The sequence below is a fragment of the Bos javanicus genome, chromosome 9 (assembly GCF_032452875.1).
Source record: "Bos javanicus breed banteng chromosome 9, ARS-OSU_banteng_1.0, whole genome shotgun sequence".
Lineage (NCBI taxonomy): Eukaryota > Metazoa > Chordata > Mammalia > Artiodactyla > Bovidae > Bos > Bos javanicus.
Genome location: NC_083876.1, coordinates 27,769,272 through 27,787,503, shown reverse-complemented (window position 1 = coordinate 27,787,503; position 18,232 = coordinate 27,769,272). Strand labels below are relative to the sequence as shown.

At 36.5% G+C, this 18,232-nt stretch overlaps 1 protein-coding gene across 50 annotated transcripts in view; it reads right to left on the bottom strand.

Moving 5' to 3' along the window:
• TRDN (triadin) overlaps positions 1-18,232 on the bottom strand; it is a 415,136-nt gene that overhangs the window by 359,642 nt on the left and 37,262 nt on the right. The window lies entirely within an intron of this gene.

Here is an 18,232-nt window from a genome sequence, read left to right as displayed (position 1 = left end):
TATAAGTACATATAGCTCTTTTACCGCACTTTCTATGGCAGAGTACACCTCCTTAGTGGTAGGGCCAAACTCCCCGTCCATTACCGCATTTTCACTTCCTCAGCATTTACCCTGCACTCTGATACCCATAGGCCCTCATAATCGGCATTCCTAGTCTCCTAAGTTCCATAAATACTGCCACCCAGGCCACAGACCTTGGCATCGCCTTCAATCATTTTTACATCTCCCTTACCACCGCCTTTATTCACTACCATCAAGGGCAATGGCTTTTCTGGTCAAGTTGCTTTTTAATACCTTTTTCACTTACTTAGGTTCATACGTCAGGTCTAAATGCAAGCAAAACATCTCCTCTGGGAGAGAAACAAAATCAGGGATAAAATAGTTCAAATGGATGAAATTCCTTTTGGATATCCTGGTTTAACAGCGTAACTGACCCTCTATTGATGTCATTCATTTTTATTTGTGAAAGGGGCACAGAAAATCTAAGAGATTAATGTTGGAAAAATCTTATTATATCCAAAACCTTTTTATATTTGCTTTTAAAAGTCTACACATTTATGACTGAAAATTCAAAACTATAAAAAATAGCAAAATACATAAATAGATAATTATTTAGACTCTTTATTAAGTAATAGTTGATTTATTTGTGTTCTCAGCACCTCAAAACAACTGTTGACATATTGTTCTAATTACACCTACTTTTTGGCATATGCAAATAAATACATAAACATGATTTTATTTGTTCCTGACAAGTCATCATCATACTCTCTGTTATTTTTTTTACCAGGCGATATATAATAAACATGTTTTCTTGCTGTATGTATTCCATAAAACACCACTTAAGTGGCTACATGGCATGTCATTCCGTGGCTATGCATAATTTAGTCAAACAGCACTCTACCCTGGAACATGGCAGAAGTTTTCTCAGCACTTATTAATGATTTTTCTATTAGGAGAATTTTCTAAACATAGAATTTCTGGGCAAATAAAATAATTACTTTTATATCTTTTGAGAATATATACATATATTTGAAAGTCTATTTTAGAAAACTGTATATGCAGGCAGTCTGTTTCCTTATCCTTGACAACTCTGGGTATTACCAGTGTTCAAAATATGTGTTATCACATAGTAGGATAATTCAACTTCATTGGCAATTCTTTGATTATTAGAGATAAGCTTTTTATATGTTTATTCTTCATTTATATTTCTTATCTTGTAAAGTTTTTTGTTCATTTTTCTAGAAAGTTCCTTTTGGTGGTTTATTAAATTGTGTTCATATGTACATATATATAATGTATATGTATTTTGTTTTATATATATGGATGGCATCACTGACTCGATGGACGTGAGTCTCAGTGAACTCCAGGAGTTGGTGATGGACAGGGAGGCCTGGCGTGCTGCGATTCATGGAGTCGCAAAGAGTGGGACACGACTGAGCGACTGATCTGATCTGATCTGATATGTACATATATAGGTTTCCCTGGTGATTCAGTGGTAAATAATTCAACACAGGAGACATGGGTTCAACCCTTGAGTCAGGAAGATCCCTTGGAGGAGAGCATGGCAACTCCCTCTAGTATTCTTGCCTGGACAATCCAATGGACAGAGGAGCCTGAGTGGCTTTAGCCCACGGGGTCGAAAAAGAGTGGGACATGATTTCACGATTAAAGCAACAACAAATGTACATATACATATATGCATGTGTATGCATGCATGTATACATGCATGCTTATAAATAAATACACACTTATAGGATAGTACTGCTTTAACCTTATATTGCAATTTTTTTCCTTCAACTGTTTACCTTTTCTTTTTAATGATAGTTTTATATGTAAATATTTAAAACTTTTGTAACTCATGTTTCTCCTGTAAAGTTGCTGCCTTTGCATGCCCAGAAAGTTGCATCTCAGTGGAGAGCAGGCATATATGATTATATCGATAATCTTTACTCATAGAAACTTATCTCAAGAGGAAACATAGAGATAATTTGAAATAAATACGTCATGTTTTATTTAAAAACAATTGAAGGCCAACCAGAAATTATACATATGTGAAGTAAATGCCTAAGTGCTAAGGAGAAAAAACACTAACAATCCAAATATTTTTGCCAACATCACAACTTAACAACACATTTCATATCCTTTAAATATGAGCTACATTGTCTGCAACAATTAAAGAATTACACATCAGGAAAGTGAATTTTTTGATTAATAATATTTTAATATACATAAGTAAATATTTTCAATTTTATCTCTAAATTATATTCCCAATTTCTTTTTTAAAAAAGCAAATTTTCAAACTTCTTTGACATTAAAATTTTTTTTAAGTTTTTTTTCCATTCCTAACCAGAAACTTTTTTTGACATTTTTCACAAAATAAATTTCACCTAAATGGAATTACTCTTAGAATAATCTTCATTATTATCATCATTACATTGACCACCATTTCCACAGCTAGGATTATAACCACTACTGTCATTAAATGGAAGGCCTAGAAGCACAAGATTAACCTTAGAAGCAAAGGTTGAGGGCCTAACTCCTAATAAATGCAGACATTTATTTCCACTTTATAAGCATACACATTAGGCTAAGACATTTTCAACGAACCAGAAAAAAAAAAAAGAATGTTATAATTCCCTCACTGTCTTTTCTAATCAATATATTTTTTGTAATATAGGAAAAGAGGAATGCATACTTTAATTGATTCATATTAATGGATACTGTTTACCCCATTAACAAAATTAAGAGAGATGATCAATAAAAATAGTTACTTTTGTTATAGTATAAAAATTATCAGTGTAACTGAATTCTTTAAAAGTACAAAAATAAAGTTTGAACCCTCAAACAGATGTGTACACCAGATACTTAAAGTATAAATCCAGTTCATAAGACAATTAATTGACAGAAGAAATGAAAATAACACGTGCAAAATTAAGTATTCTAGTTAATAAAGTTTTACCCTTTTGTTTCTTTACCAATAAAATGGTAATTACCTCCCCTATATATTAAAAAAATAAAATAAATGACATAAAATCTAGACTGACTAGGGGAAAGAAAATCAAACACATTCAAGTGTATACATATATTAGTAGGTATTAATAACAAACACCTGGAGAAAGAAAGGGCCATCCAGGATTCTTGCCTGGGAAATCCCATGGACAGAGGAGCCTGGTAGGCTACAGTCCATGGAGCCACAAATAGTCGATCATGATTTAGCGACTAAATAACAGTAATAAACAGATGTAACTAGTGCAACTATTTTGAGATGACAGTGGTGAATCTAGGCATATATTTTTAAGAGTAAAAAGCTGATGAGAAACATCAGCAGTAAAAACATTTAATTAAAGTTTTAAAACAACTTTAGGTATAAATTAACAATAGTAACAATGAATTTCTTTCTCTGAAAAACTATGTGAATACATATCTCAAGCTCGAGAACTCAATTTAGTTGAAATGATATCAAGATGGAAAAATAACTTTAAAAAACAGATTTCACAGACTGTACTTGAGATGGTGTTCAAAGAAGAAAAAATTGGAAAGAGCTCATATCATATCCTCTCATTGATTTTGGTGCCAAATTCCCATCACTTCTAAATGGCAGTTCTGAAAATGGATGAATGATAGAAGTGCTTTGAAATGCGATTTAAGACTCAAGTGGGGCTACAAGTGAATCAAATCTTTGGAATAATGATTTGCAGGAGAATAAGTGAATTGTGAGTGTTTAGGAGAGGCCCACCTGAAAGCTAATATGTTGCTAATCTCTGGATTTTTAACCTCGGAAGGCTTTCTACTACAACTGTATAGAGAATCTGGGAAGAATTGCTTTTGCTCTTCAGAGTCACTTCAGTGAACTGTGTATTAGGGAGTATTTCTGCAGACAATGTAGTACACAGCTGCTTGGTATCTTGAAACTGAATGAATAAACTTACTGAAATTTGATACAAAATTAGTTGAACCCTTGTCACATTTTTAAAAGACAGAAAATTTTAATATAGTAAGAATTTATATATTTTCTCCTTTTTTTATCAGAAAAAAAAAATGAGACACTATAAATTCAGGAAGTAATGCAAGTTTTGGAGAAGGCAATGGCACCCCACTCCAGTACTCTTGCCTGGAAAATCCCAAGGACGGAGGAGCCTGGTGGGCTGCAGTCCAGGGCGTTGCTAGGAGTCGGACACGACTGAGCGACTTCACTTTCACTTTTCACTTTCATGCCTTGGAGAAGGAAATGGCAACCCACTCCAGTGTTCTTGCCTGGAGAATCCCAGGGACGGAGGAGCCTGGTAGGCTGCTGTCTATGGGGTCGCACAGAGTCGGACACGACTGAGCGACTGAACTGAACTGAACTGAATGCAAGTTTAGAGTTAAAATATGACTTTTAATTGCTTAAAGAACTGCTTTTAATGTATATTCTAAATTTTATTTCACCTTACAGTCCTGCCTAAACAACTATGGTACGATATTTTAAATAAATACAAAATAAAGTTAACACTAAGCAATTTTTAAAATCTTTTTTATGTCTTTCATCTTCACATCTTCAAAAATTCTACTTAAGAATTAAGATTAAAAAGTGATGGAAACATATTCTGAGTATCCAACAACAAAACCATAAGCAATTTGAAAGTAATCTGAAGGTTATTTTGTTTAAGGAAAATTATGTGTTGCCTTTGTTATAGAAACACATTAGCTTGTACCTTTCAATTTCCATTCACATTTATTTACAGACGCCACACACATGCACAGCCAAGAGGAATAAAATTGAGGGGAAATAAATTGCCTTCTCTGACAGCTGGTCAAGATAAATGCAAAGAAAAGAGTGTGTAATCTGAGATTATTTAATGTTTGAGAAGCACTTTGAAGATGACAAGAGCTAGTTATTGATATGGCAGAAAAAAATGAGAGGTAAATATTACTGAGTAATTTGACATGGGTGATGCTTCTTGAAAGTTGGTGTCTCACAATTGAAGCCGAGCAGTGAGGGTATATGACAGTATTTTCCATGACTACTTTTTCATTCCATTCCTTTTGATTTCATACAAATTACTTTGATTGCCAGATAGCCAGAATCAGCTTCAAAAGAAGTGGGGCTCTGGCTGGAGGGCCAAGAAACTGCTCTATAAAATAAAATTAGGGGCTGTCTATGTAGTGGTTCCAAAGACCAGCTTTACAGACAGGTTATGCATTGAAGAATAAATCACAAGCCTTCTGAAAGAACTCACTTAACTTCTCATGCCTTGTTAATCAGATGAGGAAACCGCCATGCACACTTGACCATTATTACTCCTCTGGGACAATAGCAATGCACTCTCTTCCAGGATGCTCAAGAAAGACACCTACACTCTAGAACGGTATAATAAAATATTGCATATCCATTTCATAAAAGCATTAATTATGAATTCACATTTAATTGTGAGATGCAGTTTATGGAAAATTCTAACACTAAATTTTTTATTCAAAAATTAGAGAGCAAAGAAGAGAAGGGGAGTATATATTATCCAAGGAAAAAAATGTTATTTAAAAATTATATTAAGAATGTAAATCCCAATTACAAGAATGACCTTTACTATATTTTTAAGTGTTCCAGAAGACATGCACATAAGTAACAATTTTGGAGAAACTCTATTGAAAATATCCTTAAGCAAATACAGTTGAAGAGTGAAGATTTATACATTTTTTAACTTGTATATTTTATTAATCCTAGTGTTTGAAGAATATCTATATGTATAAATCCTATATTGATAACAAACATGGTTATCAAAGGGGAAATGTGGCAGGGAGTGAAAATCAGAAGACTGGGATGAAAACACATACTATATATATAAAATGGATAACCAATAAGAGCCTATTATATAGCACTGGGTACCCTACTCAATATTTTGTGATGACTTATATGAGAAAATAATCTGAAAAAGAAATAATATATGTATATGTATAACTGAATCACTTTGCCGTACACCTGAAATTAACACAACATTGTATTAATAAATCAACTATACTACAATAAAAAATGTCTATGTATCATATGCAGAGATCTGTAACAACTAAATCATGCTTCTTCTTATATATATAAACTGAATGAAAATGGATTTTGAGGGCAAGATAAATATGACAATTCACAAAAACAATCTTTATCAAAATAATCCTAGATATTCTAATTGATATACATATGTGTGTAGTATCAGTAAACCATGAGTAGTAATTTAACATAATTTTTAGAAGAATCTAGATTCTAAGCACTTTAAAAGAAACTATATATTCTTTCAAGGTAAAAACTGCTTTTGTCTTAAACCAGAAACTGACCCCCTGCCAATTTCACTGAAAGTCCTAAATTGCCATCTTTTCCCCCAGATCTGGGGCATGTGATTATTATGATATTTCAGAGGATGATTTGGCTACCTAAGCTACCTGGGAGATGGAGAGATACACACCTCTATTTTATATTATCTAGCACTCCTTCCTACCTACCACTGCCTCTACTCTTCCCGCAAGTGAATTTCTTTTTCCAGGGGTGAGATTAGAAGATGAACCCTTCCTCAGCCATAGCAATGGGCCTTTAAGACAAGCCTGGCCATCAGAGTATTTCATCTTGCCTAGACTGTGAAGGGATGAGGCAATCAGAAACCTCCTCGTTTTTCATGAAACTGTTGGAGGACACTCTTTCTGCTGGGCTTGCCAAGCTGGTAGGATCTGCCAGTGGCTCTCTAGCCCACCAGTTAAAGAATCTGCTGCTAGATGGAAACAGGCAGAGTCCAGACACCACCATGTGGGTTCATGGTGCCAGCTGTGTTTAGAGCCAGATTGATCGCTGGACTTTCCAGTTATATGAGAATATATAAACTCTTTTAATTTGGTTGAGTCCACATTACCAGCCATCAGAAATTCTGATCGATGGTTTTGCTTCTGCTAGGATTGTAAATAGTTATTTTCCTTCATTTGTTTGTGTCATAAGGAGTGATGATCAGAATGATCTAAATATCTAGCTTTTCTTTTTGTTCTTAAATCATATCTGAAAGAAAACCTCAAATCTCACTCGTATATTTTAAGTGGTTGTGCTATTATGGTCCTAAATGAAATGAGGTGTTCTGGTCAAGGTCAAATTTTAATATTAAAGGGCTCCTTCCAGGAGGAACTCCCTTGTGTTCTGGGTGAGAGGCAGGATCTCCCTCCGTGGGCAATGACCTCTCGCTGTGACCCCCTAGCTCGCCTCCCAGTCCTCTTTACTGCCAGGTAACAGATGTCTCTTCTTGCATTGGCAGCAGTAAGCCTCCTTTCCCCCTACCTTTTGAACTTTTCTTTTTCGACACAGCAGTTCCTATCCGTTCAGAAAACTTGTTTTCTGACAAACAGCAAATTGAATTTAAAGGTGAAAAGCAATGATAAGTGCATAACTAGAATTCACTTTATGAAAACGTACTGAACTTAAAATACATTGTTTTACCAATCTGAAGTGGGTAAGGATTTCTGATGAATTCCTTTTTTTATTTCTATTTTTTTTAAAAAATAGAAACTCCACTCTTTTTCTTTTAAATTAATTTATTTTAATTGGAGGCTAATTACTTTATAATATTGAGGCAGTTTTTGCCATAAATCGACATGAATTGGCTCTGGGTACACATGTGTCCCCCCCATTCTGAACCTCCCTCCCACCCTCCTTCTCACCCCATCCCTCTAGGTTGTCTGAGAGCACCGGCTTTGAGTGCCCTGCTTCATGCATCCAGCTTACACTGGTCATCTATTTCACATATGGTAATATACATGTTTCACTGCTATACTCTCAAATCATCCCACCCTTGCCTTATCCCACATAGTCCAAAGTCTGTTCTTTACATCTGTGTCTCTTTTGCTGTCTTGCATATAGGATCTTTGTTACCATCTTTCTAAATTCCATATTATGAGTTAGTATACTGTATTGGTGTTTCTCTTTCTGACTTACTTCACTCTGTCTAATAGGCTCTAGTTTCATCTACCTCATTAGAACTGATTCGAATTCATTCTTTTTAATAACTGACTAATATTCCATTGTGTATATGTACCACAGCTTTCTTATCCATTCATCTGCTGATGGACATCTAGGTTGCTCCCATGTCCTAGTTATTGTAAACAGTGCTGCAATGAACATTGGGGTACATATGTCTCTTTCAATTCTGGAGAAATTCCACTCTTACAAGCCAAATTCTCTTTCAAGAATTGCCTCAGATCTCAACGCCATAATGATATTCCCTTGATCTTATTAAGTGAACACTACTGTTCTTATTTACGATTCTATAACATATTTTATTCAGAGAAGGCAATGTCAAGCCACTCCAGTACTCTTGCCTAGAAAATCCCATGGATGGAGGAGCCTGGTAGGCTGCAGTCCATGGGGTCGCTACGAGTTGGACATGACTGAGCGACTTCACTTTCACTTTTCACTTTCACACAATGGAGAAGGCAATGGCAACCCACTCCAGTGTTCTTGCCTGGAGAATCCCAGGGACGGCAGAGCCTGGTGGGCTGCCGTCTATGGGGTCGCACAGAGTTGGAAAGGACTGAAGCGACTTAGCAGCAGCAGCAACATATTTTACTAAGTGGATTAATTTCACATGGATGAAATTATCCCAACTCTTCTATAGTTTTTGTTTTGTTTCCAACAAAGTTCCAGGTTGGAAGCAAGTTATTTACCCTTTTATAGACCTTAGCACAGCACTTACTTTACACAGTGTGGCCCCAATAAATAGTTAATGTGAAAAAATTCATAAGTTTTGCTAAAGAAAATCAACTAAAGAAACTATCATGATAAATAGCATCTATTTCTACAGATAGAAGGATCTGCAGGATGCAGTGAATTTGTAAGAAATAAAAAAACTTAAAAATGGTCCATTTTCAAGGGTTTTTGGCTTTGAGTGGAAAAATTACTACCAGCCAAACTTGCTTAACAGCTTACTTATGTATGCAGTGTTTGTAAGGATTACAAAACCGGAAAGTCTGGGCAAACAAAGGGAGGGTGGGATGCCTAGGATTTTCACATGGACTCATTCTATTGGTGAGTTCAAAACAGAAGAACAGGAAGGGTTTCATGCAGACTCATTCTATTGATGAATGCAAAACATAAGAATAGGATAGGTGCACAGGAAAGGAGGAAACAAGATTCAGGGAGGGGCCCGCCCAGAAGGAGGGAGGGAATAAACGCAGGCCACATCCGGGAGGACTGTTCACTCCACAGTACTCAGCCAGTGAGGAACTGGGGGAGGAAATTGCACACGAGGAGACAAAACTGCTTGTTGTAATGACACTGGCTGTGCCTGCTCACAGACACCGGATCTTGCAAGACCATCATTGAAGCCCTGCTTCCTGCTGCACCTGGTGTCTTCAAGTCCATTCTTTGGGTTTGGGCCAGTGGCTTTTATTTCTGACAAGTTCGATCCAGAAATAAATATAAACCAAAATATATTTTTATGACATGAAACAATGTTGAATTAAGATATATATTTACTGATAGAAGTTAAAGCACATCTATTCATAAATTTGGCCATATGCAGCAGCATAGGATGACTTGAAGAGTATTATTCTAAGTGAAATAATTCACACAGAGAAAGATAAATACTGTATGATGTCACTTATACATAAAATCTAAAACTACAACAAACTAGTGAACATAACAGAAAAGAAGATTTAGAGATACAGGGAACAAACTAGTGGTTACTAGCGGGGAGAGGGGAGAGGAAATGAAGGGGCGGGAAGCACAGACTACTGGGTATAAGATAGGCTCCAAGTTGTTTTGTGCAAAGCAAGGAAAATAGCCAATATTTTGTGAGGACTGTAAATGGAAAGTAAAATTGTATAGAATTAAAACTGTATAGAATAAAAAAAAATTAATGTTAAAAAAATTGTTCAGGGTGCATTTCAAAAGAAGTGGAAAGTTTAGCTGGTCAAAATAATTAATTAAGGCTTCCACAGAGGAGGAAACATGAGTGGGGCAGAGAAAAAGATGTTCAATTTCCTTGACTAAAAAAGCTTTTATTTACTAAATAATGCCAATAATTAGGAAGAGACACTCTTTTCCAATGAGGCAATTAAAACATCATTAAGGTTGTTAAATCTCCAAAAGGTACAACACCGGGGAGAGGTTTCTACACGCAGATTAGGCAGAGTAAGTGTGCAGCTGACTAAAAGTGCTGAGGATCAAGCTACAAATATGTGACGCAGTATCCTAGTCAGCTGGGGATCATCACAAATACCACAGGCTGGGTGCCTTAAACAACAGGAATTGATTTTCTCACAGTTTTGGAGGCTGGAAGTCTTAGATCAGGGTACCAGCATGCTTAGTTTCTGGGGAGGACTCTCTTGCTGGCTTGCAGATTACAGCCTTCTCACTGGGTGTCACATGGGAGGGAGAGCTCAGCAAGCTCTATACTGTTTCCCTGTACAAGGGAACTAATTTCATTATAAGGGCTCTACCTCTATGACTTACTGCTACTGCTAAGTCACTTCAGTCATGTCCGACTCTGTGCGACCCCATAGACGGTAACCACCAGGCTCCCCCATCCCTGAGATTCTCCAGGCAAGAACACTGGAGTGGGTCGCCATTTCCTTCTCCAATGTATGAAAGTGAAAAGTGAAAGTGAAGTTGCTCAGTCGTGCCTGACTCTTAGCGACCCCATGGACTGCAGCCCACCAGGCTCCTCTGTCCATGGGGTTTTCCAGGCAAGAGTACTGGAGTGGGGTGCCATTGCCTTCTCCAATGCATGAAAGTGAAAAGTGAAAGTGAAGTCGCTCAGTCATGTTGGACTCTAGCGACCCCATGGACTGCAGCCCACCAGGCCCCCAGGGCCTGCAGCCCACCAGGGATTTTCTATGACTTAACCTAAACCTAATTACCTCCAAACACCTTATCTCCAAGTACCATCACACTGAGGAATAAATAGGGCTTCAACGTGTGAACGTGGGGGACACAATTCAGTCCACAGCCTGCATGTTTCTGTTTGATTATTTAAAAATTACTCAAACAAATATTGATATAATTAAGCTTAATAGACAAAACTATTTTAATAGTTATATCTTTCATAATAAATTAAAGGAAATCATGGCCCCATACTACCAGTACATGCCCAAGTAACCCAAATCAAAATGTCAGTGGAATAGCTTTGTGACGGAAATTAATCAACAAGACCCATGATGTGACTTTTTCATGGCAATGATTTTGAGAGATTCAATCAGATTCATTTTAGGAAAATAACCCATCCTGACTTCATGAGCCCAGAAATTCTTATGCAAGAAGATAAGTCATTTTGGGATCTGATTTTCTCAGTTTGAAGTTTGAATATGGGATTGATAGAAAATTTCCCAAATTCTGTGGATTCAATTTTAGGCAAAAAAATATTAGACACTGGTTCCTAGCAAATATGATTTGAATAGAATAGACATAAGATCCATGAGTGTATTTAGTTCTTTTGAGAAATTAATCTTCTAGTATTTTATGTTCAGGTTGACATGTTTTCTTCCTGTGCCAAATATATAATTGAAATGCTTTACCCAGCCCCGGAAATTTTCCTGCAAAATAGCCCCCCTGTCATTCAATTACAAACTCCTTGAAAGAGAAAAGGTCTGCTATTACAATTTGGGAAAAAAATCCCAAATTCAATGCTTCAACATCACTAACTTTCCACAACTTGTTGACTCAAATGTGTGTTTTTTACTTTATTTTTCTTAAATTTTCATGGAAATCAACTCTTCTGTAAGAATTAATCATCTCCAGCTGCTTTTACCTCAGAGGCGTCGAATCCTACCAATGTGGAGTCACAATAGCTTTTACTTTCTTTCCATTAAGAGACTGTAACAGTCCTCCCTGCCACAAAAGAGCACACAGAATATTTATACTCTTTTCATTTGAAGGTACTCTGTAATAATAATGACTTCAAGGAATGCTTCTGCTTAAAACTACAGTCACATAAAAATGATTGGTTTCTCACACTGCATCACCTACTTTCAGGAAACTTAAGGAAATGCAAGAACTTTCAAGTTCTTTCAAGAAATGCAATACTTCTTTCAAGTTTACTTCTCTGAGTGAATTTTTAGGCAATTGTTTCATGAACCAACCTGGTTTATTTTTGACATAGTTCATGTTAGTCACAGTCATATCCGACTCTTTGTGACCTATTGTCTGGCTCCTCTGTCCATGGATTTCTCCAGGGAAGAATTCTTCCCTGGATTTCTCCAGGGAAGAATAGGCAGCCAATCCCTTCTCCAGAGGATTGTCTTGACCCAGGGATGGAACTCAGGTTTCCTGCATCGCAGGTGAATTCTTTACCATCTGAGCCACCAAGGAAGCCCTATTTTTGACATGGTGTTGCTTTAGTCTCTAAGTCGTGACTAACTCTTTTGACTCCATGGACTGTAGCCTGCCAGGCTCCTCTGTCCATGGGATTCTCCAGGCAAGAATATTGGAGTGGGTTGCCATTCCCTTCTCCAGGGGATCTTCCCAACCCAGGAATTAAACCCAGGTCTCCTGCATTGCAAGCAGACTCTTTACCGACTGAGCTATGAGGGAAGTCCACATTTTTTACATATTTATATATAAATAAGGGCTTCCCAGGTGGCACTAGTAGTAAAGAACCTGCCTGCTAATGCAGGACACATAAGAGACACAGGTTCCATCCCTGGGTTGGGAAGATCCCCTGGAGGACACGGCAACTCACTCCAGTATTCTTGCCTGGAGAATCCCACGGACAGAAGAGCCTGGTAGGCTACAGACCATGGGATCACAAAGAGTCAGACACAACTGAAGCAACGAGGCACACACCACACAAATATAAATGAAAGTAAATCTGTGTTTTCTATTTATAAGGAAATTTGTATCCATTGGTTGGAAAATAGTGATAATTCAATAGCATAAAATTTTCATATGTGCATGTATATGGATAAAGATATTTTAGAGTATATAATCATTAAGTAGGGACATAACTGATTTTATTGAGTACCTCAGGGCTTTTAAAATAAATAAAAATTACAATGAAGTACCACTGTTTTCATGCATCTGTAATTATTAGTAATATAAACTGACACTGTCTATAATCACTCCAGAATTAATGCTATTGCCATATTTGAATTAAAAGCAGACACGTAGATTTTTTTTAAAGTTTTCATTGGCGTATAGCTGATTTAAAATGCATTAGTTTCTGCTGTTCAGTGAACTGAATCAGTTATACCTATACATATATCTACTCTTTTTTAGATTCTTTTTCCATACCAGTCATTACTAAGTATTGAGAAGCGTTTCCTATGCTATACAATAGGTCACTATGAGCTATCGATTTTATATAGTGTAGTGTATACTGATCAATCCCAATCTCCCAGTTGATCTCTCCCTCCTCCTTGTTCTTTACCCCTGGTAACCCTAAGTGTGTTTTCTACACCTGTGACTCTATTTCTGTTCTGTAAATAAGTTCCTCACCAGGCTCCTCTATTCACAGAATTCTCCAGGCAAGAATACTGGAGTGGGTTGCCATTTCCTTCTCCAGGGAATCTTACCAACCCAGGGATTGAACCTGGGTCTCCTGCATTGCAGGTGGATTCTATACCATTTGAGCCACTAGGGAATCCCCAAAATACCCTTCTGTTTCTGCCCGGTTTCAAACAGGGGAAGCTTTCACATGTTCAGGGAATGTAATAACCACTACACTGTGGAAACCAAGTGAATAAGGTCACTCGTCCCATTTCTTTAGATTCTCTATATAAGTGATATCATATGATATTTGTCTTTTTCTGTTTGACTTACTTGGTATGACAATCTCTAGGTGCATCCACATTGCTACAAAGTATATTATTTCCTTCTTCTTATGGCTAATAGCCCAGTATATATATATACACCACATTTTCTTTATTCATTTCTTCTGTTTAGATTTTTTTAATATTGAGTGAAGTAAAATACTTAAATTTTGTGAGAAAAAAAAATGTATGCTTAGAATTGGGCACCATTATAATAAGATATTTTATTTTGTTTAACTTGAACCCAAACCTTCATTAAGCTATTTGATAGGTTTAGAAACACAGAATAACCTAGCCCAAACCTTTATCTTTCTGAACTGAGTCCATATACCCCATGAAGAAAAACACATCTTGCATGAATAAAATACAGTCTGAAAAACTTATTAGAGAGGGAAGATTTGCTGTGTATTTTTTAAAAATCATCTACTCTATAGGGAAAAAAATCAGCTTCCTGTGCTTTTCAAAGGACTTCCAAATGAGCTTGAAGCTCTTTTATGTATTTCTGGAAAGAACATTAAGGTATCCATGCCCACACTTGAAAAATGCAAGCAATTAGGTAAACACAAACAATACTTTATACAAATCTTCTAAGGAACTTACAGGGTTTTAGAAACAGCTGATAAAGCTGCACACATGATATGAAACGAAACTGAAACAGAGGAGTTAAAGAGAACCAGTTGAAGAATTAAAAAGACTCTTCAGAATCTTTTCTGAAGACTACTCATTATCAGAGTTTTCAAAGTATTATGTATTGCTTAGTCTCTAACATTTCATCCTCTGAATTATTTGTCCAAATAGACTAAAAATTGATGTTAAATTGTATGTGAGGAGGATGCCACTCATTGGCAACTAATAAAAAGGCTTCTTCTCTAGGCATTTAAAATTCTGATACAAAAAATGTGAGAAAGCAAAGAGATAAACAAAATGATGAATGGTTTAACTTTTTCCTTTTAGCCCCTTCATACCTATCAACATTTCAGTTTTTATTGAGCAGAAGAGCAGTCATGTTACTGTGTATTCTGAAGATAAAATTATATCCTCAGCACCTCAAGGAGTAAGAAATAAATGGAAAACTAGGCCATTATTTTCTAAGAACCTACTTGGTATTTACTGTCGGGTGGGCTTCCCAGGTGGTACTAGTGGTAAAGAATCTGCCAATGTAGGAGATTAAGAGACGCAGGTTTGATCCCTGGGTCAGGAAGATCCCCTGGAGGAGGCCACAGCAACACACTCCAATACTCTTGATTAGAGAATCCCATGGACAGAGGGGCCTGGCAGGCTATAGTCCACAGGGGCACAAAGACCTGGACACGACTGAAGCAACTTGGCACGCACACACGGACTTGACTTTGGTATTCATGTTAAGGACTGGGAGAGAGGGGCCACTTTCCTCAGAGTTAATCCAGGGTTAGTTACCACAACGTGTTGGGTCTGTCAGTATTATACAGAACAGTGAAACTCCCTAACCTATCATTTGAAAGCTTATACGAATAGGATTTTACTATTGACAGACCGATATTTCTGACATTAGATCACTCAGAGCAGTTATTTCTACGGACTGAGCATTTTTATAGGCTTTATTTGACTAAGCTTATCCAAGCATTGCAGCCGCATTAGTATTACCAAGCCATAGCAAATTCAGTAAAATAAGCTTTATAAAATTGTGGTTGCCCTATAGCATGTGTTTTTAGAAACTACTAAGCAGCTTTAGCTGGAGGAACATAGCTCCACCGTTATGCTCTACAAGATTCTTGCCATCCAATGTCTCTTTCCATCTTAGAGGAGAAGAGAAAGGAGAAACAATTTAGGGATCATTTTTCTTGCATAAAAATCACTTTCCCTTGTAATGTTATAACAAAAGGGAAATGCATTAAATATTCAAATATGAATATTAAACCCTTTGATTCAGTATTAGAGGAGGTTCTTCAAAGATGGCATCAAATCTTTTCTGCATCTTAGTTCTGCGGAAATGTGCCTCCTATAAAAGACTCCAGAGATTGTAAAAAGAATCAGATCATAAAAAAAATTTTGCTAAGGCAATTTTCATAAGCAAATCATAACTGTTAAAACTCTAGTCCTAAAACTGATCATAATTATGTTGCTTTAGGCTTATAAAGCATCTCTGCTCCAGGGAAATGAAAGACAACCACACAAGTCAGATTTTCTGGATATGTGTATGTGTGTGTATGTGTGTATTATTTCCTGGAATAAAACTCAGTCACTTCAGAAGCCACGGTGACTCATAAAGAGCATTTGGCTTCCAAAGGTAACTGAAATTACTCAAGTAATGACTTCTGGAAATAACGCTCTTGATTACTTTCCTGTTATAGAAATGCTAATTTAAAAAAAATATATATGTATGTGTGTGTATTTAAACATTTGTATGCACAGCTAAACACAAACACAGTAGGCTAGGCAGACATATGTCATCAACAGATTTTAATAAAATGATAGACTATCAAAACCCAAGGTAATTACAATAAGGCCACTACTTGTCCAAATTATTCATTTTTCACTAAATTGAAATACTAGATCCTTTGAACCAAATGTCTTTGCCATTCAGTCACTAAACCATGTCCGACTCTTTGTGATCCCATGAACCACAGTAAGCAAGGCTTCCTTGTCCATCACTGTCTCCCAGAGTTTGCTCAAACTCAGGTCCATTGAGGCAGTGATGCCATCCAACCATCTCATCCTCTGTGTCCCCCTTCTCCTCCTGCTTTCAATCCTTCCCAGCATCAGCGTCTTTTTTAGTGAGTTGGCTCTTCACATCAGGTAGCCAAAGTACTGGAGCTTCAGCTTCAGCATCAATCCTTCCAGTAAATATTCAGGGGTGATTTCCTTTAGGAATGACTGGCTTGATCTCCTTGCTGTCCAAGGGACTCTCAAGAGTCTTCTCCAGCACCACAGTTCAAAAGAATCATTTCTTTGGCACTCAGCCTTCTTTATGGTCCAACTCTCATATCCATACATGACTACTGGAAAGACCATAGCCCTGACTATGCCGACCTTTGTTGGCAAAGTGATGTATCTGCTTTTAAATATGCTGTCTAGATTTGTCGTATCTTTTCTTCCAAAGGGCATCTTTTAATTTTGTGGCTGCAGTAACCTTCTACAGTGCTTTTGGAGTCCAAGAAAATAAAATCTGCCACTTGCCCCATCTAATTGCCATGAAGTGATGGGACCAGATGCCATGAACTTAGTTTTTGAATGTTGAGTTTTAAGCCTCGTTTAAGTTGAAGCCTACCTTGAAGGATTTTGAGCACTACCTTCCTAGCATGTGAAATGAGTACAATTGCATGGTAGTTTGAATCTTCTTTGGCATTGCCTTTCTTTTAGATTGGAGTGAAAATTGACCTTTTCCAGTGCTGTGGCCACTGCTGAGTTTTCCAAATTTGCTGGCATTTTGAGTGAAGCACTTTAACTAGATATTTAACAGTTAAATAATTCTATTCCTTATCCTTTAATCCATAAACTTTAATGCAAATAAAGATGACACATTTTGCATTTTGCCAAAGGAATCAACATTTATGGGTGTTACACTTTCAGATAAAAATTTATTATAGATTATAGCCTTTGTTTAATTTAATTATAACATGTGATAAAAAGCTTAATTGTGGCTAAGTTAAAATATTTACAGTAAAAATGTTTCTTCAAAGAATACCTGCTTCTTTCACTAATCCAAGAAAAAGAAAAAAATTCTAATAATTAAAAAATGCCTAAAGCATAAATGCAATTATGCAGAGTAAAATCCTGGCTATAATATTTGCTGATTCATCCTAAGAAAATTTACTCAACAAAATCCACTGGATTGGCCAAAAAGTTCATTTGAGGTTTTCATAAGATTGAACAGAAAAATAAACTAACTTTTCGGCCAACCTAATACTAGCCTCAATACTTGGGAATCCTTTTAGGTTAAGGATTAAACAACTTAAAATTCATAATGTGAAATGTCAAAAAATCAATCTGAACATTTTTTTAGTTATTTAGATAATGTATCTTTCATATTTAAAAAAGAAACAAGCTTTTCAGTTTATCCATCAATCCTAAGGAATTCTCAGTTGCCAAATGATCAAATTTCATTCTCTAACAAGCGTGCGTGCTTAATCATTCTAGTTGCATCCGACTCTCTGCGATATCATGGACCATGGCCCGCCAGGCTCCTCTGTCCATGGGATTCTCCAGGCAAGAATACTGGAATAGGTTGCCATTTCCTTCTCCAGTGAGAAAGTATGAAGTGAGTGAAGTGAAGCTGCTCAGTCATGAGACAGACTAATAACTGCAAAGCCTAAAACAAACAAACTAGAAAAATAAGTCTAGAATATATAGCCCAAAATGTGCCTCTGTAATACAGAAACAATGCTAAGTACACAGTCTGTGAGAACAATAATTCTTCATTCATAAAAAAGACAATTTTTTAATCCATTGCCTCCACAGTACTACAAAAATGTTTAGAGCAGAATAGTAACATTCCCTGGTGTCCTACAAA